The following is a 22755-nucleotide window of genomic DNA, read 5'->3' on the forward strand; positions in this document are numbered from 1 at the left end:
TCCAGCCCGGGTCTCGTCTCATCTCGTCCCAGGCCCCGGCTTCCGGACTGGGTCCCCGCAGCAACAGCGTCCCCCGGTTGCTAGGGAACCGAGCGCCTCCGCTGGGTCGCTAAGGGGAAGTGAAGAGGTAGACATCCCGGGTGAACATGGACGCATCACGTGATCAGTTCTCGGGGCGGGGAAATCCTACCACACCAACCAGGCTTAAGGCAACCAACGTTTACCCCCGAATCAGCGCTTTCTGTGGGCGGGGATATTTGTGGAGGCACCGCCTCTCCTCGTCCCGGTTTGAGTGATGGACTCGTCCTTTATCCAATACTACTAAGGATTCTCTAGCTTGACCGACATATGGGCGAATGAACACGCAAAGCCTCTCTTTCGGAGGCGGGCCAGGGGAGGAGCCGCTACGCCTGCCGGGGACTCCAGCGACCTAGCTCGCTCTCCGGCCAATGGGACGCCGCGGGGTGGGTGGGAGCTTCGTTGAGGTAGAGGCGAAGGCCAATGGGATGAGGGCTGTGTAGGCGTTGCGCAATAGAGACGCGGCAAGGGGGCGTGGCCAAGGGCCGGGCGGCTCGGCATTGCTGAGGGTAGGGCGGGGGCGAGCCTCAGTCAGGTCGTGACCTCGGGTGGTGGCAGTGGCGGAGCCCCGGGCGGGCAGACTGGACGCCCCGTCCGCCGCCGCTGCCGCCGCCGGGCTTTCCGTGCAAGGTGCAGTTCCTCCTGGGGAATCCGTTCAGCGCGCCGGTGGGACAGTGCATCCGTAAGGCCCCACCAGTGGCGAGCGGCAAGGAGGGGGGGCCACAGCAGCGGCTGTGGAGGCTGGTGCGGACCGCGCGGGCCGCTACCGGCTCAGGGTCCCCCGCCTCCAGCCCCGCAGCATCTGTTGGCGTCGCGCCTGGGCCGGGCAGCGGGGCCAGCTCACGGGACGGGTCCGGCATCCTGGTCGCCAGGCCTCCGCTGGGCAGCGGGATGCCCTGCCAGGGGGTGCCCCTGGGGCCCAGCTCCTACTCTTGCGACACTTCCAGCGTCCCTCCCCATCCGGACGCGGCCCTCCCTGTCCCCTAGTGGCGGTGCTACGCTGAGCGCCCTCTTCCACCCTGCAGGTCTCGCGGCTTTGTCCCCCAGGTGACCCCGCCAGGGCCCGGTCACCCGGCTGTCCCGGACGCCTGTCCCTCCCTGTCAGTACCAGCAGCCCTCAGACTGGGCGTCTCCCCAGAAAATGCCCCGGGTTGCAAGACGTGCTCGTTGGCGAGGAGACTCAGTCGAGCTGTAGAGGGGGTCATGGTGGGGCGGGGTGCGGGAGGGTGGCGGGGTGCTGTGGGGGCGGGGTGCCCTGTGCAGCCGGCTCATGTTCCCTGCATGACAGGCACTGCTGAGGTCTCCCCTGCTTTTATTTTTTTTTAATTTATTTATTTAAGAGGCACAGTTACAGACAGAGACAGAGAGAGCTTGAGAGAGATCGAGGGAGATCGATCCATCCTTCATCTGCTGGTTTCTTCCCAAATGGCCACAGCAGCCTGCGCTGGGCCAGGCCAAAGCCAGCAGTGTGGACTCCATCCGGGTCTCCCATGTGGGTGGCAGGGGCCCAAGCGCGGGCGTGGGACTCGGCAGCCCTTAGGACACCGCTGGGGCACCCGCAAAATCTCTCGTGCTGGGGTGCCGGGGTTCGAGCGAGGCCCGGGAGCTCCTGGCTCCTGCTTCCTGCTAACAATGCACACCTGGGAAGGGGCGGGTTCCGGCTCAAGTGCTCACGGCCCCACCGCCCACGCGGGACACCTGGGCTTTTGAGGTGATCTGTGGAGCACACTAGTGGACCGACCACTCTCCGCGCAGTCCAGCCCGGGTCTCGTCTCATCTCGTCCCAGGCCCCGGCCTCCGGACTGGGTCCCCGCAGCAACAGCGTCCCCCGGTTGCTAGGGAACCGAGCGCCGCCGCTGGGTCGCTAAGGGGAAGTGAAGAGGTAGACATCCCGGGTGAACATGGACGCATCACGTGATCAGTTCTCGGGGCGGGGAAATCCTACCACACCAACCAGGCTTAAGGCAACCAACGTTTACCCCCGAATCAGCGCTTTCTGTGGGCGGGGATATTTGTGGAGGCACCGCCTCTCCTCGTCCCGGTTTGAGTGATGGACTCGTCCTTTATCCAATACTACTAAGGATTCTCTAGCTTGACCGACATATGGGCGAATGAACACGCAAAGCCTCTCTTTCGGAGGCGGGCCAGGGGAGGAGCCGCTACGCCTGCCGGGGACTCCAGTGACCTAGCTCGCTCTCCGGCCAATGGGACGCCGCGGGGTGGGTGGGAGCTTCGTTGAGGTAGAGGCGAAGGCCAATGGGATGAGGGCTGTGTAGGCGTTGCGCAATAGAGACGCGGCAAGGGGGCGTGGCCAAGGGCCGGGCGGCTCGGCATTGCTGAGGGTAGGGCGGGGGCGAGCCTCAGTCAGGTCGTGACCTCGGGTGGTGGCAGTGGCGGAGCCCCGGGCGGGCAGACTGGACGCCCCGTCCGCCGCCGCTGCCGCCGCCGGGCTTTCCGTGCAAGGTGCAGTTCCTCCTGGGGAATCCGTTCAGCGCGCCGGTGGGACAGTGCATCCGTAAGGCCCCACCAGTGGCGAGCGGCAAGGAGGAGGGGCGACAGCAGCGGCTGTGGAGGCTGGTGCGGACCGCGCGGGCCGCTACCGGCTCAGGGTCCCCCGCCTCCAGCCCCGCAGCATCTGTTGGCATCGCGCCTGGGCCGGGCAGCGGGGCCAGCTCACGGGACGGGTCCGGCATCCTGGTCGCCAGGCCTCCGCTGGGCAGCGGGATGCCCTGCCAGGGGGCGCCCCTGGGGCCCAGCTCCTACTCTTGCGACACTTCCAGCGTCCCTCCCCATCCGGACGCGGCCCTCCCTGTCCCCTAGTGGCGGTGCTACGCTGAGCGCCCTCTTCCACCCTGCAGGTCTCGCGGCTTTGTCCCCCAGGTGACCCCGCCAGGGCCCGGTCACCCGGCTGTCCCGGACGCCTGTCCCTCCCTGTCAGTACCAGCAGCCCTCAGACTGGGCGTCTCCCCAGAAAATGCCCCGGGTTGCAAGACGTGCTCGTTGGCGAGGCGACTCAGCCGAGCTGTAGAGGGGGTCATGGTGGGGCGGGGTGCGGGAGGGTGGCGGGGTGCTGTGGGGGCGGGGTGCCCTGTGCAGCCGGCTCATGTTCCCTGCATGACAGGCACTGCTGTGGTCTCCCCTGCTTTTATTTTTTTAAAATTTTTTTATTTAAGAGGCACAGTTACAGACAGAGAGAGAGAGAGAGATTGAGAGAGATCGAGGGAGATCGATCCATCCTTCATCTGCTGGTTTCTTCCCAAATGGCCACAGCAGCCTGCGCTGGGCCAGGCCAAAGCCAGCAGTCTGGACTCCATCCGGGTCTCCCACGTGGGTGGCAGGGGCCCAAGCGCGGGCGTGGGACTCGGCAGCCCTTAGGACACCGCTGGGGCACCCGCAAAATCTCTCGTGCTGGGGTGCCGGGGTTCGAGCGTGGCCCGGGAGCTCCTGGCTCCCGCTTCCTGCTAACAATGTACAGCTGGGAAGGGGCGGGTTCCGGCTCAAGTGCTCACGGCCCCACCGCCCACGCAGGACACCTGGGCTTTTGAGGTGATCTGCGGAGCACACTAGTGGACCGACCTCTCTCCGCGCAGTCCAGCCCGGGTCTCGTCTCATCTCGTCCCAGGCCCCGGCTTCCGGACTGGGTCCCCGCAGCAACAGCGTCCCCCGGTTGCTAGGGAACCGAGCGCCGCCGCTGGGTCGCTAAGGGGAAGTGAAGAGGTAGACATCCCGGGTGAACATGGACGCATCACGTGATCAGTTCTCGGGGCGGGGAAATCCTACCACACCAACCAGGCTTAAGGCAACCAACGTTTACCCCCGAATCAGCGCTTTCTGTGGGCGGGGATATTTGTGGAGGCACCGCCTCTCCTCGTCCCGGTTTGAGTGATGGACTCGTCCTTTATCCAATACTACTAAGGATTCTCTAGCTTGACCGACATATGGGCGAATGAACACGCAAAGCCTCTCTTTCGGAGGCGGGCCAGGGGAGGAGCCGCTACGCCTGCCGGGGACTCCAGCGACCTAGCTCGCTCTCCGGCCAATGGGACGCCGCGGGGTGGGTGGGAGCTTCGTTGAGGTAGAGGCGAAGGCCAATGGGATGAGGGCTGTGTAGGCGTTGCGCAATAGAGACGCGGCAAGGGGGCGTGGCCAAGGGCCGGGCGGCTCGGCATTGCTGAGGGTAGGGCGGGGGCGAGCCTCAGTCAGGTCGTGACCTCGGGTGGTGGCAGTGGCGGAGCCCCGGGCGGGCAGACTGGACGCCCCGTCCGCCGCCGCTGCCGCCGCCGGGCTTTCCGTGCAAGGTGCAGTTCCTCCTGGGGAATCCGTTCAGCGCGCCGGTGGGACAGTGCATCCGTAAGGCCCCACCAGTGGCGAGCGGCAAGGAGGGGGGGCCACAGCAGCGGCTGTGGAGGCTGGTGCGGACCGCGCGGGCCGCTACCGGCTCAGGGTCCCCCGCCTCCAGCCCCGCAGCATCTGTTGGCATCGCGCCTGGGCCGGGCAGCGGGGCCAGCTCACGGGACGGGTCCGGCATCCTGGTCGCCAGGCCTCCGCTGGGCAGCGGGAGCCCTGCCAGGGGGCGCCCCTGGGGCCCAGCTCCTACTCTTGCGACACTTCCAGCGTCCCTCCCCATCCGGACGCGGCCCTCCCTGTCCCCTAGTGGCGGTGCTTCGCTGAGCGCCCTCTTCCACCCTGCAGGTCTCGCGGCTTTGTCCCCCAGGTGACCCCGCCAGGGCCCGGTCACCCGGCTGTCCCGGACGCCTGTCCCTCCCTGTCAGTACAAGCAGCCCTCAGACTGGGCGTCTCCCCAGAAAATGCCCCGGGTTGCAAGACGTGCTCGTTGGCGAGGCGACTCAGCCGAGCTGTAGAGGGGGTCATGGTGGGGCGGGGTGCGGGAGGGTGGCGGGGTGCTGTGGGGGCGGGGTGCCCTGTGCAGCCGGCTCATGTTCCCTGCATGACAGACACTGCTGTGGTCTCCCCTGCTTTTATTTTTTTTAAATTTATTTATTTAAGAGGCACAGTTACAGACAGAGACAGAGAGAGCTTGAGAGAGATCGAGGGAGATCGATCCATCCTTCATCTGCTGGTATCTTCCCAAATGGCCACAGCAGCCTGCGCTGGGCCAGGCCAAAGCCAGCAGTGTGGACTCCATCCGGGTCTCCCACGTGGGTGGCAGGGGCCCAAGCGCGGGCGTGGGACTCGGCAGCCCTTAGGACACCGCTGGGGCACCCGCAAAATCTCTCGTGCTGGGGTGCCGGGGTTCGAGCGAGGCCCGGGAGCTCCTGGCTCCCGCTTCCTGCTAACAATGCACACCTGGGAAGGGGCGGGTTCCGGCTCAAGTGCTCACGGCCCCACCGCCCACGCGGGACACCTGGGCTTTTGAGGTGATCTGCGGAGCACACTAGTGGACTGCGCAGTCCAGCCCGGGTCTCGTCTCATCTCGTCCCAGGCCCCGGCTTCCGGACTGGGTCCCCGCAGCAACAGCGTCCCCCGGTTGCTAGGGAACCGAGCGCCGCCGCTGGGTCGCTAAGGGGAAGTGAAGAGGTAGACATCCCGGGTGAACATGGACGCATCACGTGATCAGTTCTCGGGGCGGGGAAATCCTACCACACCAACCAGGCTTAAGGCAACCAACGTTTACCCCCGAATCAGCGCTTTCTGTGGGCGGGGATATTTGTGGAGGCACCGCCTCTCCTCGTCCCGGTTTGAGTGATGGACTCGTCCTTTATCCAATACTACTAAGGATTCTCTAGCTTGACCGACATATGGGCGAATGAACACGCAAAGCCTCTCTTTCGGAGGCGGGCCAGGGGAGGAGCCGCTACGCCTGCCGGGGACTCCAGCGACCTAGCTCGCTCTCCGGCCAATGGGACGCCGCGGGGTGGGTGGGAGCTTCGTTGAGGTAGAGGCGAAGGCCAATGGGATGAGGGCTGTGTAGGCGTTGCGCAATAGAGACGCGGCAAGGGGGCGTGGCCAAGGGCCGGGCGGCTCGGCATTGCTGAGGGTAGGGCGGGGGCGAGCCTCAGTCAGGTCGTGACCTCGGGTGGTGGCAGTGGCGGAGCCCCGGGCGGGCAGACTGGACGCCCCGTCCGCCGCCGCTGCCGCCGCCGGGCTTTCCGTGCAAGGTGCAGTTCCTCCTGGGGAATCCGTTCAGCGCGCCGGTGGGACAGTGCATCCGTAAGGCCCCACCAGTGGCGAGCGGCAAGGAGGGGGGGCGACAGCAGCGGCTGTGGAGGCTGGTGCGGACCGCGCGGGCCGCTACCGGCTCAGGGTCCCCCGCCTCCAGCCCCGCAGCATCAGTTGGCGTCATGCCTGGGCCGGGCAGCGGGGCCAGCTCACGGGACGGGTCCGGCATCCTGGTCGCCAGGCCTCCGCTGGGCAGCGGGATGCCCTGCCAGGGGGCGCCCCTGGGGCCCAGCTCCTACTCTTGCGACACTTCCAGCGTCCCTCCCCATCCGGACGCGGCCCTCCCTGTCCCCTAGTGGCGGTGCTACGCTGAGCGCCCTCTTCCACCCTGCAGGTCTCGCGGCTTTGTCCCCCAGGTGACCCCGCCAGGGCCCGGTCACCCGGCTGTCCCGGACGCCTGTCCCTCCCTGTCAGTACCAGCAGCCCTCAGACTGGGCGTCTCCCCAGAAAATGCCCCGGGTTGCAAGACGTGCTCGTTGGCGAGGAGACTCAGTCGAGCTGTAGAGGGGGTCATGGTGGGGCGGGGTGCGGGAGGGTGGCGGGGTGCTGTGGAGGCGGGGTGCCCTGTGCAGCCGGCTCATGTTCCCTGCATGACAGGCACTGCTGAGGTCTCCCCTGCTTTTATTTTTTTTTAATTTATTTATTTAAGAGGCACAGTTACAGACAGAGAGAGAGAGAGCTTGAGAGAGATCGAGGGAGATCGATCCATCCTTCATCTGCTGGTTTCTTCCCAAATGGCCACAGCAGCCTGCGCTGGGCCAGGCCAAAGCCAGCAGTGTGGACTCCATCCGGGTCTCCCACGTGGGTGGCAGGGGCCCAAGCGCGGGCGTGGGACTCGGCAGCCCTTAGGACACCGCTGGGGCACCCGCAAAATCTCTCGTGCTGGGGTGCCGGGGTTCGAGCGAGGCCCGGGAGCTCCTGGCTCCCGCTTCCTGCTAACAATGTACAGCTGGGAAGGGGCGGGTTCCGGCTCAAGTGCTCACGGCCCCACCGCCCACGCGGGACACCTGGGCTTTTGAGGTGATCTGCGGAGCACACTAGTGGACTGCGCAGTCCAGCCCGGGTCTCGTCTCATCTCGTCCCAGGCCCCGGCTTCCGGACTGGGTCCCCGCAGCAACAGCGTCCCCCAGTTGCTAGGGAACCGAGCGCCGCCGCTGGGTCGCTAAGGGGAAGTGAAGAGGTAGACATCCCGGGTGAACATGGACGCATCACGTGATCAGTTCTCGGGTCGGGGAAATCCTACCACACCAACCAGGCTTAAGGCAACCAACGTTTACCCCCGAATCAGCGCTTTCTGTGGGCGGGGATATTTGTGGAGGCACCGCCTCTCCTCGTCCCGGTTTGAGTGATGGACTCGTCCTTTATCCAATACTACTAAGGATTCTCTAGCTTGACCGACATATGGGCGAATGAACACGCAAAGCCTCTCTTTCGGAGGCGGGCCAGGGGAGGAGCCGCTACGCCTGCCGGGGACTCCAGCGACCTAGCTCGCTCTCCGGCCAATGGGACGCCGCGGGGTGGGTGGGAGCTTCGTTGAGGTAGAGGCGAAGGCCAATGGGATGAGGGCTGTGTAGGCGTTGCGCAATAGAGACGCGGCAAGGGGGCGTGGCCAAGGGCCGGGCGGCTGGGCATTGCTGAGGGTAGGGCGGGGGCGAGCCTCAGTCAGGTCGTGACCTCGGGTGGTGGCAGTGGCGGAGCCCCGGGCGGGCAGACTGGACGCCCGGTCCGCCGCCGCTGCCGCCGCCGGGCTTTCCGTGCAAGGTGCAGTTCCTCCTGGGGAATCCGTTCAGCGCGCCGGTGGGACAGTGCATCCGTAAAGCCCCACCAGTGGCGAGCGGCAAGGAGGGGGGGCGACAGCAGCGGCTGTGGAGGCTGGTGCGGACCGCGCGGGCCGCTACCGGCTCAGGGTCCCCCGCCTCCAGCCCCGCAGCATCTGTTGGCGTCGCGCCTGGGCCGGGCAGCGGGGCCAGCTCACGGGACGGGCCCGGCATCCTGGTCGCCAGGCCTCCGCTGGGCAGCGGGATGCCCTGCCAGGGGGCGCCCCTGGGGCCCAGCTCCTACTCTTGCGACACTTCCAGCGTCCCTCCCCATCCGGACGCGGCCCTCCCTGTCCCCTAGTGGCGGTGCTACGCTGAGCGCCCTCTTCCACCCTGCAGGTCTCGCGGCTTTGTCCCCCAGGTGACCCCGCCAGGGCCCGGTCACCCGGCTGTCCCGGACGCCTGTCCCTCCCTGTCAGTACCAGCAGCCCTCAGACTGGGCGTCTCCCCAGAAAATGCCCCGGGTTGCAAGACGTGCTCGTTGGCGAGGCGACTCAGCCGAGCTGTAGAAGGGGTCATGGTGGGGCGGGGTGCGGGAGGGTGGCGGGGTGCTGTGGGGGCGGGGTGCCCTGTGCAGCCGGCTCATGTTCCCTGCATGACAGGCACTGCTGTGGTCTCCCCTGCTTTTATTTTTTTAAAATTTTTTTATTTAAGAGGCACAGTTACAGACAGAGAGAGAGAGAGATTGAGAGAGATCGAGGGAGATCGATCCATCCTTCATCTGCTGGTTTCTTCCCAAATGGCCACAGCAGCCTGCGCTGGGCCAGGCCAAAGCCAGCAGTCTGGACTCCATCCGGGTCTCCCACGTGGGTGGCAGGGGCCCAAGCGCGGGCGTGGGACTCGGCAGCCCTTAGGACACCGCTGGGGCACCCGCAAAATCTCTCGTGCTGGGGTGCCGGGGTTCGAGCGTGGCCCGGGAGCTCCTGGCTCCCGCTTCCTGCTAACAATGTACAGCTGGGAAGGGGCGGGTTCCGGCTCAAGTGCTCACGGCCCCACCGCCCACGCAGGACACCTGGGCTTTTGAGGTGATCTGCGGAGCACACTAGTGGACCGACCTCTCTCCGCGCAGTCCAGCCCGGGTCTCGTCTCATCTCGTCCCAGGCCCCGGCTTCCGGACTGGGTCCCCGCAGCAACAGCGTCCCCCGGTTGCTAGGGAACCGAGCGCCGCCGCTGGGTCGCTAAGGGGAAGTGAAGAGGTAGACATCCCGGGTGAACATGGACGCATCACGTGATCAGTTCTCGGGGCGGGGAAATCCTACCACACCAACCAGGCTTAAGGCAACCAACGTTTACCCCCGAATCAGCGCTTTCTGTGGGCGGGGATATTTGTGGAGGCACCGCCTCTCCTCGTCCCGGTTTGAGTGATGGACTCGTCCTTTATCCAATACTACTAAGGATTCTCTAGCTTGACCGACATATGGGCGAATGAACACGCAAAGCCTCTCTTTCGGAGGCGGGCCAGGGGAGGAGCCGCTACGCCTGCCGGGGACTCCAGCGACCTAGCTCGCTCTCCGGCCAATGGGACGCCGCGGGGTGGGTGGGAGCTTCGTTGAGGTAGAGGCGAAGGCCAATGGGATGAGGGCTGTGTAGGCGTTGCGCAATAGAGACGCGGCAAGGGGGCGTGGCCAAGGGCCGGGCGGCTGGGCATTGCTGAGGGTAGGGCGGGGGCGAGCCTCAGTCAGGTCGTGACCTCGGGTGGTGGCAGTGGCGGAGCCCCGGGCGGGCAGACTGGACGCCCCGTCCGCCGCCGCTGCCGCCACCGGGCTTTCCGTGCAAGGTGCAGTTCCTCCTGGGGAATCCGTTCAGCGCGCCGGTGGGACAGTGCATCCGTAAGGCCCCACCAGTGGCGAGCGGCAAGGAGGGGGGGCCACAGCAGCGGCTGTGGAGGCTGGTGCGGACCGCGCGGGCCGCTACCGGCTCAGGGTCCCCCGCCTCCAGCCCCGCAGCATCTGTTGGCATCGCGCCTGGGCCGGGCAGCGGGGCCAGCTCACGGGACGGGTCTGGCATCCTGGTCGCCAGGCCTCCGCTGGGCAGCGGGAGCCCTGCCAGGGGGCGCCCCTGGGGCCCAGCTCCTACTCTTGCGACACTTCCAGCGTCCCTCCCCATCCGGACGCGGCCCTCCCTGTCCCCTAGTGGCGGTGCTACGCTGAGCGCCCTCTTCCACCCTGCAGGTCTCGCGGCTTTGTCCCCCAGGTGACCCCGCCAGGGCCCGGTCACCCGGCTGTCCCGGACGCCTGTCCCTCCCTGTCAGTACAAGCAGCCCTCAGACTGGGCGTCTCCCCAGAAAATGCCCCGGGTTGCAAGACGTGCTCGTTGGCGAGGCGACTCAGCCGAGCTGTAGAGGGGGTCATGGTGGGGCGGGGTGCGGGAGGGTGGCGGGGTGCTGTGGGGGCGGGGTGCCCTGTGCAGCCGGCTCATGTTCCCTGCATGACAGGCACTGCTGAGGTCTCCCCTGCTTTTATTTTTTTTTAATTTATTTATTTAAGAGGCACAGTTACAGACAGAGACAGAGAGAGCTTGAGAGAGATCGAGGGAGATCGATCCATCCTTCATCTGCTGGTATCTTCCCAAATGGCCACAGCAGCCTGCGCTGGGCCAGGCCAAAGCCAGCAGTGTGGACTCCATCCGGGTCTCCCACGTGGGTGGCAGGGGCCCAAGCGCGGGTGTGGGACTCGGCAGCCCTTAGGACACCGCTGGGGCACCCGCAAAATCTCTCGTGCTGGGGTGCCGGGGTTCGAGCGAGGCCCGGGAGCTCCTGGCTCCCGCTTCCTGCTAACAATGCACACCTGGGAAGGGGCGGGTTCCGGCTCAAGTGCTCACGGCCCCACCGCCCACGCGGGACACCTGGGCTTTTGAGGTGATCTGCGGAGCACACTAGTGGACTGCGCAGTCCAGCCCGGGTCTCGTCTCATCTCGTCCCAGGCCCCGGCTTCCGGACTGGGTCCCCGCTGCAACAGCGTCCCCCGGTTGCTAGGGAACCGAGCGCCTCCGCTGGGTCGCTAAGGGGAAGTGAAGAGGTAGACATCCCGGGTGAACATGGACGCATCACGTGATCAGTTCTCGGGGCGGGGAAATCCTACCACACCAACCAGGCTTAAGGCAACCAACGTTTACCCCCGAATCAGCGCTTTCTGTGGGCGGGGATATTTGTGGAGGCACCGCCTCTCCTCGTCCCGGTTTGAGTGATGGACTCGTCCTTTATCCAATACTACTAAGGATTCTCTAGCTTGACCGACATATGGGCGAATGAACACGCAAAGCCTCTCTTTCGGAGGCGGGCCAGGGGAGGAGCCGCTACGCCTGCCGGGGACTCCAGCGACCTAGCTCGCTCTCCGGCCAATGGGACGCCGCGGGGTGGGTGGGAGCTTCGTTGAGGTAGAGGCGAAGGCCAATGGGATGAGGGCTGTGTAGGCGTTGCGCAATAGAGACGCGGCAAGGGGGCGTGGCCAAGGGCCGGGCGGCTCGGCATTGCTGAGGGTAGGGCGGGGGCGAGCCTCAGTCAGGTCGTGACCTCGGGTGGTGGCAGTGGCGGAGCCCCGGGCGGGCAGACTGGACGCCCCGTCCGCCGCCGCTGCCGCCGCCGGGCTTTCCGTGCAAGGTGCAGTTCCTCCTGGGGAATCCGTTCAGCGCGCCGGTGGGACAGTGCATCCGTAAGACCCACCAGTGGCGAGCGGCAAGGAGGGGGCGCGACAGCAGCGGCTGTGGAGGCTGGTGCGGACCGCGCGGGCCGCTACCGGCTCAGGGTCCCCCGCCTCCAGCCCCGCAGCATCTGTTGGCGTCGCGCCTGGGCCGGGCAGCGGGGCCAGCTCACGGGACGGGTCCGGCATCCTGGTCGCCAGGCCTCCGCTGGGCAGCGGGATGCCCTGCCAGGGGGCGCCCCTGGGGCCCAGCTCCTACTCTTGCGACACTTCCAGCGTCCCTCCCCATCCGGACGCGGCCCTCCCTGTCCCCTAGTGGCGGTGCTACGCTGAGCGCCCTCTTCCACCCTGCAGGTCTCGCGGCTTTGTCCCCCAGGTGACCCCGCCAGGGCCCGGTCACCCGGCTGTCCCGGACGCCTGTCCCTCCCTGTCAGTACCAGCAGCCCTCAGACTGGGCGTCTCCCCAGAAAATGCCCCGGGTTGCAAGACGTGCTCGTTGGCGAGGAGACTCAGTCGAGCTGTAGAGGGGGTCATGGTGGGGCGGGGTGCGGGAGGGTGGCGGGGTGCTGTGGAGGCGGGGTGCCCTGTGCAGCCGGCTCATGTTCCCTGCATGACAGGCACTGCTGAGGTCTCCCCTGCTTTTATTTTTTTTTAATTTATTTATTTAAGAGGCACAGTTACAGACAGAGAGAGAGAGAGCTTGAGAGAGATCGAGGGAGATCGATCCATCCTTCATCTGCTGGTTTCTTCCCAAATGGCCACAGCAGCCTGCGCTGGGCCAGGCCAAAGCCAGCAGTGTGGACTCCATCCGGGTCTCCCACGTGGGTGGCAGGGGCCCAAGCGCGGGCGTGGGACTCGGCAGCCCTTAGGACACCGCTGGGGCACCCGCAAAATCTCTCGTGCTGGGGTGCCGGGGTTCGAGCGAGGCCCGGGAGCTCCTGGCTCCCGCTTCCTGCTAACAATGCACACCTGGGAAGGGGCGGGTTCCGGCTCAAGTGCTCACGGCCCCACCGCCCACGCGGGACACCTGGGCTTTTGAGGTGATCTGTGGAGCACACTAGTGGACTGCGCAGTCCAGCCCGGGTCTCGTCTCATCTCGTCCCAGGCCCCGGCTTCCGGACTGGGTCCCCGCAGCAACAGCGTCCCCCAGTTGCTAGGGAACCGAGCGCCTCCGCTGGGTCGCTAAGGGGAAGTGAAGAGGTAGACATCCCGGGTGAACATGGACGCATCACGTGATCAGTTCTCGGGGCGGGGAAATCCTACCACACCAACCAGGCTTAAGGCAACCAACGTTTACCCCCGAATCAGCGCTTTCTGTGGGCGGGGATATTTGTGGAGGCACCGCCTCTCCTCGTCCCGGTTTGAGTGATGGACTCGTCCTTTATCCAATACTACTAAGGATTCTCTAGCTTGACCGACATATGGGCGAATGAACACGCAAAGCCTCTCTTTCGGAGGCGGGCCAGGGGAGGAGCCGCTACGCCTGCCGGGGACTCCAGCGACCTAGCTCGCTCTCCGGCCAATGGGACGCCGCGGGGTGGGTGGGAGCTTCGTTGAGGTAGAGGCGAAGGCCAATGGGATGAGGGCTGTGTAGGCGTTGCGCAATAGAGACGCGGCAAGGGGGCGTGGCCAAGGGCCGGGCGGCTGGGCATTGCTGAGGGTAGGGCGGGGGCGAGCCTCAGTCAGGTCGTGACCTCGGGTGGTGGCAGTGGCGGAGCCCCGGGCGGGCAGACTGGACGCCCGGTCCGCCGCCGCTGCCGCCACCGGGCTTTCCGTGCAAGGTGCAGTTCCTCCTGGGGAATCCGTTCAGCGCGCCGGTGGGACAGTGCATCCGTAAGGCCCCACCAGTGGCGAGCGGCAAGGAGGGGGGGCGACAGCAGCGGCTGTGGAGGCTGGTGCGGACCGCGCGGGCCGCTACCGGCTCAGGGTCCCCCGCCTCCAGCCCCGCAGCATCTGTTGGCATCGCGCCTGGGCCGGGCAGCGGGGCCAGCTCACGGGACGGGTCCGGCATCCTGGTCGCCAGGCCTCCGCTGGGCAGCGGGATGCCCTGCCAGGGGGCGCCCCTGGGGCCCAGCTCCTACTCTTGCGACACTTCCAGCGTCCCTCCCCATCCGGACGCGGCCCTCCCTGTCCCCTAGTGGCGGTGCTACGCTGAGCGCCCTCTTCCACCCTGCAGGTCTCGCGGCTTTGTCCCCCAGGTGACCCCGCCAGGGCCCGGTCACCCAGCTGTCCCGGACGCCTGTCCCTCCCTGTCAGTACCAGCAGCCCTCAGACTGGGCGTCTCCCCAGAAAATGCCCCGGGTTGCAAGACGTGCTCGTTGGCGAGGCGACTCAGCCGAGCTGTAGAGGGGGTCATGGTGGGGCGGGGTGCGGGAGGGTGGCGGGGTGCTGTGGGGGCGGGGTGCCCTGTGCAGCCGGCTCATGTTCCCTGCATGACAGGCACTGCTGTGGTCTCCCCTGCTTTTATTTTTTTTAAATTTATTTATTTAAGAGGCACAGTTACAGACAGAGAGAGAGAGAGATTGAGAGAGATCGAGGGAGATCGATCCATCCTTCATCTGCTGGTTTCTTCCCAAATGGCCACAGCAGCCTGCGCTGGGCCAGGCCAAAGCCAGCAGTCTGGACTCCATCCGGGTCTCCCACGTGGGTGGCAGGGGCCCAAGCGCGGGCGTGGGACTCGGCAGCCCTTAGGACACCGCTGGGGCACCCGCAAAATCTCTCGTGCTGGGGTGCCGGGGTTCGAGCGTGGCCCGGGAGCTCCTGGCTCCCGCTTCCTGCTAACAATGTACAGCTGGGAAGGGGCGGGTTCCGGCTCAAGTGCTCACGGCCCCACCGCCCACGCGGGACACCTGGGCTTTTGAGGTGATCTGCGGAGCACACTAGTGGACCGACCTCTCTCCGCGCAGTCCAGCCCGGGTCTCGTCTCATCTCGTCCCAGGCCCCGGCTTCCGGACTGGGTCCCCGCAGCAACAGCGTCCCCCGGTTGCTAGGGAACCGAGCGCCGCCGCTGGGTCGCTAAGGGGAAGTGAAGAGGTAGACATCCCGGGTGAACATGGACGCATCACGTGATCAGTTCTCGGGGCGGGGAAATCCTACCACACCAACCAGGCTTAAGGCAACCAACGTTTACCCCCGAATCAGCGCTTTCTGTGGGCGGGGATATTTGTGGAGGCACTGCCTCTCCTCGTCCCGGTTTGAGTGATGGACTCGTCCTTTATCCAATACTACTAAGGATTCTCTAGCTTGACCGACATATGGGCGAATGAACACGCAAAGCCTCTCTTTCGGAGGCGGGCCAGGGGAGGAGCCGCTACGCCTGCCGGGGACTCCAGCGACCTAGCTCGCTCTCCGGCCAATGGGACGCCGCGGGGTGGGTGGGAGCTTCGTTGAGGTAGAGGCGAAGGCCAATGGGATGAGGGCTGTGTAGGCGTTGCGCAATAGAGACGCGGCAAGGGGGCGTGGCCAAGGGCCGGGCGGCTGGGCATTGCTGAGGGTAGGGCGGGGGCGAGCCTCAGTCAGGTCGTGACCTCGGGTGGTGGCAGTGGCGGAGCCCCGGGCGGGCAGACTGGACGCCCCGTCCGCCGCCGCTGCCGCCGCCGGGCTTTCCGTGCAAGGTGCAGTTCCTCCTGGGGAATCCGTTCAGCGCGCCGGTGGGACAGTGCATCCGTAAGGCCCCACCAGTGGCGAGCGGCAAGGAGGGGGGGCCACAGCAGCGGCTGTGGAGGCTGGTGCGGACCGCGCGGGCCGCTACCGGCTCAGGGTCCCCCGCCTCCAGCCCCGCAGCATCTGTTGGCATCGCGCCTGGGCCGGGCAGCGGGGCCAGCTCACGGGACGGGTCTGGCATCCTGGTCGCCAGGCCTCCGCTGGGCAGCGGGAGCCCTGCCAGGGGGCGCCCCTGGGGCCCAGCTCCTACTCTTGCGACACTTCCAGCGTCCCTCCCCATCCGGACGCGGCCCTCCCTGTCCCCTAGTGGCGGTGCTACGCTGAGCGCCCTCTTCCACCCTGCAGGTCTCGCGGCTTTGTCCCCCAGGTGACCCCGCCAGGGCCCGGTCACCCGGCTGTCCCGGACGCCTGTCCCTCCCTGTCAGTACAAGCAGCCCTCAGACTGGGCGTCTCCCCAGAAAATGCCCCGGGTTGCAAGACGTGCTCGTTGGCGAGGCGACTCAGCCGAGCTGTAGAGGGGGTCATGGTGGGGCGGGGTGCGGGAGGGTGGCGGGGTGCTGTGGGGGCGGGGTGCCCTGTGCAGCCGGCTCATGTTCCCTGCATGACAGGCACTGCTGTGGTCTCCCCTGCTTTTATTTTTTTTTAATTTATTTATTTAAGAGGCACAGTTACAGACAGAGACAGAGAGAGCTTGAGAGAGATCGAGGGAGATCGATCCATCCTTCATCTGCTGGTATCTTCCCAAATGGCCACAGCAGCCTGCGCTGGGCCAGGCCAAAGCCAGCAGTGTGGACTCCATCCGGGTCTCCCACGTGGGTGGCAGGGGCCCAAGCGCGGGCGTGGGACTCGGCAGCCCTTAGGACACCGCTGGGGCACCCGCAAAATCTCTCGTGCTGGGGTGCCGGGGTTCGAGCGTGGCCCGGGAGCTCCTGGCTCCCGCTTCCTGCTAACAATGTACAGCTGGGAAGGGGCGGGTTCCGGCTCAAGTGCTCACGGCCCCACCGCCCACGCGGGACACCTGGGCTTTTGAGGTGATCTGCGGAGCACACTAGTGGACTGCGCAGTCCAGCCCGGGTCTCGTCTCATCTCGTCCCAGGCCCCGGCTTCCGGACTGGGTCCCCGCTGCAACAGCGTCCCCCGGTTGCTAGGGAACCGAGCGCCTCCGCTGGGTCGCTAAGGGGAAGTGAAGAGGTAGACATCCCGGGTGAACATGGACGCATCACGTGATCAGTTCTCGGGGCGGGGAAATCCTACCACACCAACCAGGCTTAAGGCAACCAACGTTTACCCCCGAATCAGCGCTTTCTGTGGGCGGGGATATTTGTGGAGGCACCGCCTCTCCTCGTCCCGGTTTGAGTGATGGACTCGTCCTTTATCCAATACTACTAAGGATTCTCTAGCTTGACCGACATATGGGCGAATGAACACGCAAAGCCTCTCTTTCGGAGGCGGGCCAGGGGAGGAGCCGCTACGCCTGCCGGGGACTCCAGCGACCTAGCTCGCTCTCCGGCCAATGGGACGCCGCGGGGTGGGTGGGAGCTTCGTTGAGGTAGAGGCGAAGGCCAATGGGATGAGGGCTGTGTAGGCGTTGCGCAATAGAGACGCGGCAAGGGGGCGTGGCCAAGGGCCGGGCGGCTCGGCATTGCTGAGGGTAGGGCGGGGGCGAGCCTCAGTCAGGTCGTGACCTCGGGTGGTGGCAGTGGCGGAGCCCCGGGCGGGCAGACTGGACGCCCCGTCCGCCGCCGCTGCCGCCGCCGGGCTTTCCGTGCAAGGTGCAGTTCCTCCTGGGGAATCCGTTCAGCGCGCCGGTGGGACAGTGCATCCGTAAGACCCACCAGTGGCGAGCGGCAAGGAGGGGGCGCGACAGCAGCGGCTGTGGAGGCTGGTGCGGACCGCGCGGGCCGCTACCGGCTCAGGGTCCCCCGCCTCCAGCCCCGCAGCATCTGTTGGCGTCGCGCCTGGGCCGGGCAGCGGGGCCAGCTCACGGGACGGTCCGGCATCCTGGTCGCCAGGCCTCCGCTGGGCAGCGGGATGCCCTGCCAGGGGGCGCCCCTGGGGCCCAGCTCCTACTCTTGCGACACTTCCAGCGTCCCTCCCCATCCGGACGCGGCCCTCCCTGTCCCCTAGTGGCGGTGCTACGCTGAGCGCCCTCTTCCACCCTGCAGGTCTCGCGGCTTTGTCCCCCAGGTGACCCCGCCAGGGCCCGGTCACCCGGCTGTCCCGGACGCCTGTCCCTCCCTGTCAGTACCAGCAGCCCTCAGACTGGGCGTCTCCCCAGAAAATGCCCCGGGTTGCAAGACGTGCTCGTTGGCGAGGAGACTCAGTCGAGCTGTAGAGGGGGTCATGGTGGGGCGGGGTGCGGGAGGGTGGCGGGGTGCTGTGGAGGCGGGGTGCCCTGTGCAGCCGGCTCATGTTCCCTGCATGACAGGCACTGCTGAGGTCTCCCCTGCTTTTATTTTTTTTTAATTTATTTATTTAAGAGGCACAGTTACAGACAGAGAGAGAGAGAGCTTGAGAGAGATCGAGGGAGATCGATCCATCCTTCATCTGCTGGTTTCTTCCCAAATGGCCACAGCAGCCTGCGCTGGGCCAGGCCAAAGCCAGCAGTGTGGACTCCATCCGGGTCTCCCACGTGGGTGGCAGGGGCCCAAGCGCGGGCGTGGGACTCGGCAGCCCTTAGGACACCGCTGGGGCACCCGCAAAATCTCTCGTGCTGGGGTGCCGGGGTTCGAGCGAGGCCCGGGAGCTCCTGGCTCCCGCTTCCTGCTAACAATGCACACCTGGGAAGGGGCGGGTTCCGGCTCAAGTGCTCACGGCCCCACCGCCCACGCGGGACACCTGGGCTTTTGAGGTGATCTGCGGAGCACACTAGTGGACTGCGCAGTCCAGCCCGGGTCTCGTCTCATCTCGTCCCAGGCCCCGGCTTCCGGACTGGGTCCCCGCAGCAACAGCGTCCCCCAGTTGCTAGGGAACCGAGCGCCTCCGCTGGGTCGCTAAGGGGAAGTGAAGAGGTAGACATCCCGGGTGAACATGGACGCATCACGTGATCAGTTCTCGGGTCGGGGAAATCCTACCACACCAACCAGGCTTAAGGCAACCAACGTTTACCCCCGAATCAGCGCTTTCTGTGGGCGGGGATATTTGTGGAGGCACCGCCTCTCCTCGTCCCGGTTTGAGTGATGGACTCGTCCTTTATCCAATACTACTAAGGATTCTCTAGCTTGACCGACATATGGGCGAATGAACACGCAAAGCCTCTCTTTCGGAGGCGGGCCAGGGGAGGAGCCGCTACGCCTGCCGGGGACTCCAGCGACCTAGCTCGCTCTCCGGCCAATGGGACGCCGCGGGGTGGGTGGGAGCTTCGTTGAGGTAGAGGCGAAGGCCAATGGGATGAGGGCTGTGTAGGCGTTGCGCAATAGAGACGCGGCAAGGGGGCGTGGCCAAGGGCCGGGCGGCTGGGCATTGCTGAGGGTAGGGCGGGGGCGAGCCTCAGTCAGGTCGTGACCTCGGGTGGTGGCAGTGGCGGAGCCCCGGGCGGGCAGACTGGACGCCCGGTCCGCCGCCGCTGCCGCCACCGGGCTTTCCGTGCAAGGTGCAGTTCCTCCTGGGGAATCCGTTCAGCGCGCCGGTGGGACAGTGCATCCGTAAGGCCCCACCAGTGGCGAGCGGCAAGGAGGGGGGGCGACAGCAGCGGCTGTGGAGGCTGGTGCGGACCGCGCGGGCCGCTACCGGCTCAGGGTCCCCCGCCTCCAGCCCCGCAGCATCTGTTGGCATCGCGCCTGGGCCGGGCAGCGGGGCCAGCTCACGGGACGGGTCCGGCATCCTGGTCGCCAGGCCTCCGCTGGGCAGCGGGATGCCCTGCCAGGGGGCGCCCCTGGGGCCCAGCTCCTACTCTTGAGACACTTCCAGCGTCCCTCCCCATCCGGACGCGGCCCTCCCTGTCCCCTAGTGGCGGTGCTACGCTGAGCGCCCTCTTCCACCCTGCAGGTCTCGCGGCTTTGTCCCCCAGGTGACCCCACCAGGGCCCGGTCACCCAGCTGTCCCGGACGCCTGTCCCTCCCTGTCAGTACCAGCAGCCCTCAGACTGGGCGTCTCCCCAGAAAATGCCCCGGGTTGCAAGACGTGCTCGTTGGCGAGGCGACTCAGCCGAGCTGTAGAGGGGGTCATGGTGGGGCGGGGTGCGGGAGGGTGGCGGGGTGCTGTGGGAGCGGGGTGCCCTGTGCAGCCGGCTCATGTTCCCTGCATGACAGGCACTGCTGTGGTCTCCCCTGCTTTTATTTTTTTTAAATTTTTTTATTTAAGAGGCACAGTTACAGACAGAGAGAGAGAGAGATTGAGAGAGATCGAGGGAGATCGATCCATCCTTCATCTGCTGGTTTCTTCCCAAATGGCCACAGCAGCCTGCGCTGGGCCAGGCCAAAGCCAGCAGTGTGGACTCCATCCGGGTCTCCCACGTGGGTGGCAGGGGCCCAAGCGCGGGCGTGGGACTCGGCAGCCCTTAGGACACCGCTGGGGCACCCGCAAAATCTCTCGTGCTGGGGTGCCGGGGTTCGAGCGTGGCCCGGGAGCTCCTGGCTCCCGCTTCCTGCTAACAATGTACAGCTGGGAAGGGGCGGGTTCCGGCTCAAGTGCTCACGGCCCCACCGCCCACGCGGGACACCTGGGCTTTTGAGGTGATCTGCGGAGCACACTAGTGGACCGACCTCTCTCCGCGCAGTCCAGCCCGGGTCTCGTCTCATCTCGTCCCAGGCCCCGGCTTCCGGACTGGGTCCCCGCAGCAACAGCGTCCCCCGGTTGCTAGGGAACCGAGCGCCGCCGCTGGGTCGCTAAGGGGAAGTGAAGAGGTAGACATCCCGGGTGAACATGGATGCATCACGTGATCAGTTCTCGGGGCGGGGAAATCCTACCACACCAACCAGGCTTAAGGCAACCAACGTTTACCCCCGAATCAGCGCTTTCTGTGGGCGGGGATATTTGTGGAGGCACTGCCTCTCCTCGTCCCGGTTTGAGTGATGGACTCGTCCTTTATCCAATACTACTAAGGATTCTCTAGCTTGACCGACATATGGGCGAATGAACACGCAAAGCCTCTCTTTCGGAGGCGGGCCAGGGGAGGAGCCGCTACGCCTGCCAGGGACTCCAGCGACCTAGCTCGCTCTCCGGCCAATGGGACGCCGCGGGGTGGGTGGGAGCTTCGTTGAGGTAGAGGCGAAGGCCAATGGGATGAGGGCTGTGTAGGCGTTGCGCAATAGAGACGCGGCAAGGGGGCGTGGCCAAGGGCCGGGCGGCTCGGCATTGCTGAGGGTAGGGCGGGGGCGAGCCTCAGTCAGGTCGTGACCTCGGGTGGTGGCAGTGGCGGAGCCCCGGGCGGGCAGACTGGACGCCCCGTCCGCCGCCGCTGCCGCCGCCGGGCTTTCCGTGCAAGGTGCAGTTCCTCCTGGGGAATCCGTTCAGCGCGCCGGTGGGACAGTGCATCCGTAAGGCCCCACCAGTGGCGAGCGGCAAGGAGGGGGGGCGACAGCAGCGGCTGTGGAGGCTGGTGCGGACCGCGCGGGCCGCTACCGGCTCAGGGTCCCCCGCCTCCAGCCCCGCAGCATCTGTTGGCGTCGCGCCTGGGCCGGGCAGCGGGGCCAGCTCACGGGACGGGCCCGGCATCCTGGTCGCCAGGCCTCCGCTGGGCAGCGGGATGCCCTGCCAGGGGGCGCCCCTGGGGCCCAGCTCCTACTCTTGCGACACTTCCAGCGTCCCTCCCCATCCGGACGCGGCCCTCCCTGTCCCCTAGTGGCGGTGCTACGCTGAGCGCCCTCTTCCACCCTGCAGGTCTCGCGGCTTTGTCCCCCAGGTGACCCCGCCAGGGCCCGGTCACCCGGCTGTCCCGGACGCCTGTCCCTCCCTGTCAGTACCAGCAGCCCTCAGACTGGGCGTCTCCCCAGAAAATGCCCCGGGTTGCAAGACGTGCTCGTTGGCGAGGAGACTCAGTCGAGCTGTAGAGGGGGTCATGGTGGGGCGGGGTGCGGGAGGGTGGCGGGGTGCTGTGGAGGCGGGGTGCCCTGTGCAGCCGGCTCATGTTCCCTGCATGACAGGCACTGCTGAGGTCTCCCCTGCTTTTATTTTTTTTAAATTTATTTATTTAAGAGGCACAGTTACAGACAGAGAGAGAGATTGAGAGAGATCGAGGGAGATCGATCCATCCTTCATCTGCTGGTTTCTTCCCAAATGGCCACAGCAGCCTGCGCTGGGCCAGGCCAAAGCCAGCAGTGTGGACTCCATCCGGGTCTCCCACGTGGGTGGCAGGGGCCCAAGCGCGGGCGTGGGACTCGGCAGCCCTTAGGACACCGCTGGGGCACCCGCAAAATCTCTCGTGCTGGGGTGCCGGGGTTCGAGCGTGGCCCGGGAGCTCCTGGCTCCCGCTTCCTGCTAACAATGTACAGCTGGGAAGGGGCGGGTTCCGGCTCAAGTGCTCACGGCCCCACCGCCCACGCGGGACACCTGGGCTTTTGAGGTGATCTGCGGAGCACACTAGTGGACCGACCTCTCTCCGCGCAGTCCAGCCCGGGTCTCGTCTCATCTCGTCCCAGGCCCCGGCTTCCGGACTGGGTCCCCGCAGCAACAGCGTCCCCCGGTTGCTAGGGAACCGAGCGCCGCCGCTGGGTCGCTAAGGGGAAGTGAAGAGGTAGACATCCCGGGTGAACATGGACGCATCACGTGATCAGTTCTCGGGGCGGGGAAATCCTACCACACCAACCAGGCTTAAGGCAACCAACGTTTACCCCCGAATCAGCGCTTTCTGTGGGCGGGGATATTTGTGGAGGCACTGCCTCTCCTCGTCCCGGTTTGAGTGATGGACTCGTCCTTTATCCAATACTACTAAGGATTCTCTAGCTTGACCGACATATGGGCGAATGAACACGCAAAGCCTCTCTTTCGGAGGCGGGCCAGGGGAGGAGCCGCTACGCCTGCCGGGGACTCCAGCGACCTAGCTCGCTCTCCGGCCAATGGGACGCCGCGGGGTGGGTGGGAGCTTCGTTGAGGTAGAGGCGAAGGCCAATGGGATGAGGGCTGTGTAGGCGTTGCGCAATAGAGACGCGGCAAGGGGGCGTGGCCAAGGGCCGGGCGGCTCGGCATTGCTGAGGGTAGGGCGGGGGCGAGCCTCAGTCAGGTCGTGACCTCGGGTGGTGGCAGTGGCGGAGCCCCGGGCGGGCAGACTGGACGCCCCGTCCGCCGCCGCTGCCGCCGCCGGGCTTTCCGTGCAAGGTGCAGTTCCTCCTGGGGAATCCGTTCAGCGCGCCGGTGGGACAGTGCATCCGTAAGGCCCCACCAGTGGCGAGCGGCAAGGAGGGGGGGCGACAGCAGCGGCTGTGGAGGCTGGTGCGGACCGC

Source organism: Lepus europaeus, unplaced genomic scaffold (genome assembly GCF_033115175.1).
Source record: "Lepus europaeus isolate LE1 unplaced genomic scaffold, mLepTim1.pri SCAFFOLD_85, whole genome shotgun sequence".
NCBI lineage: Eukaryota > Metazoa > Chordata > Mammalia > Lagomorpha > Leporidae > Lepus > Lepus europaeus.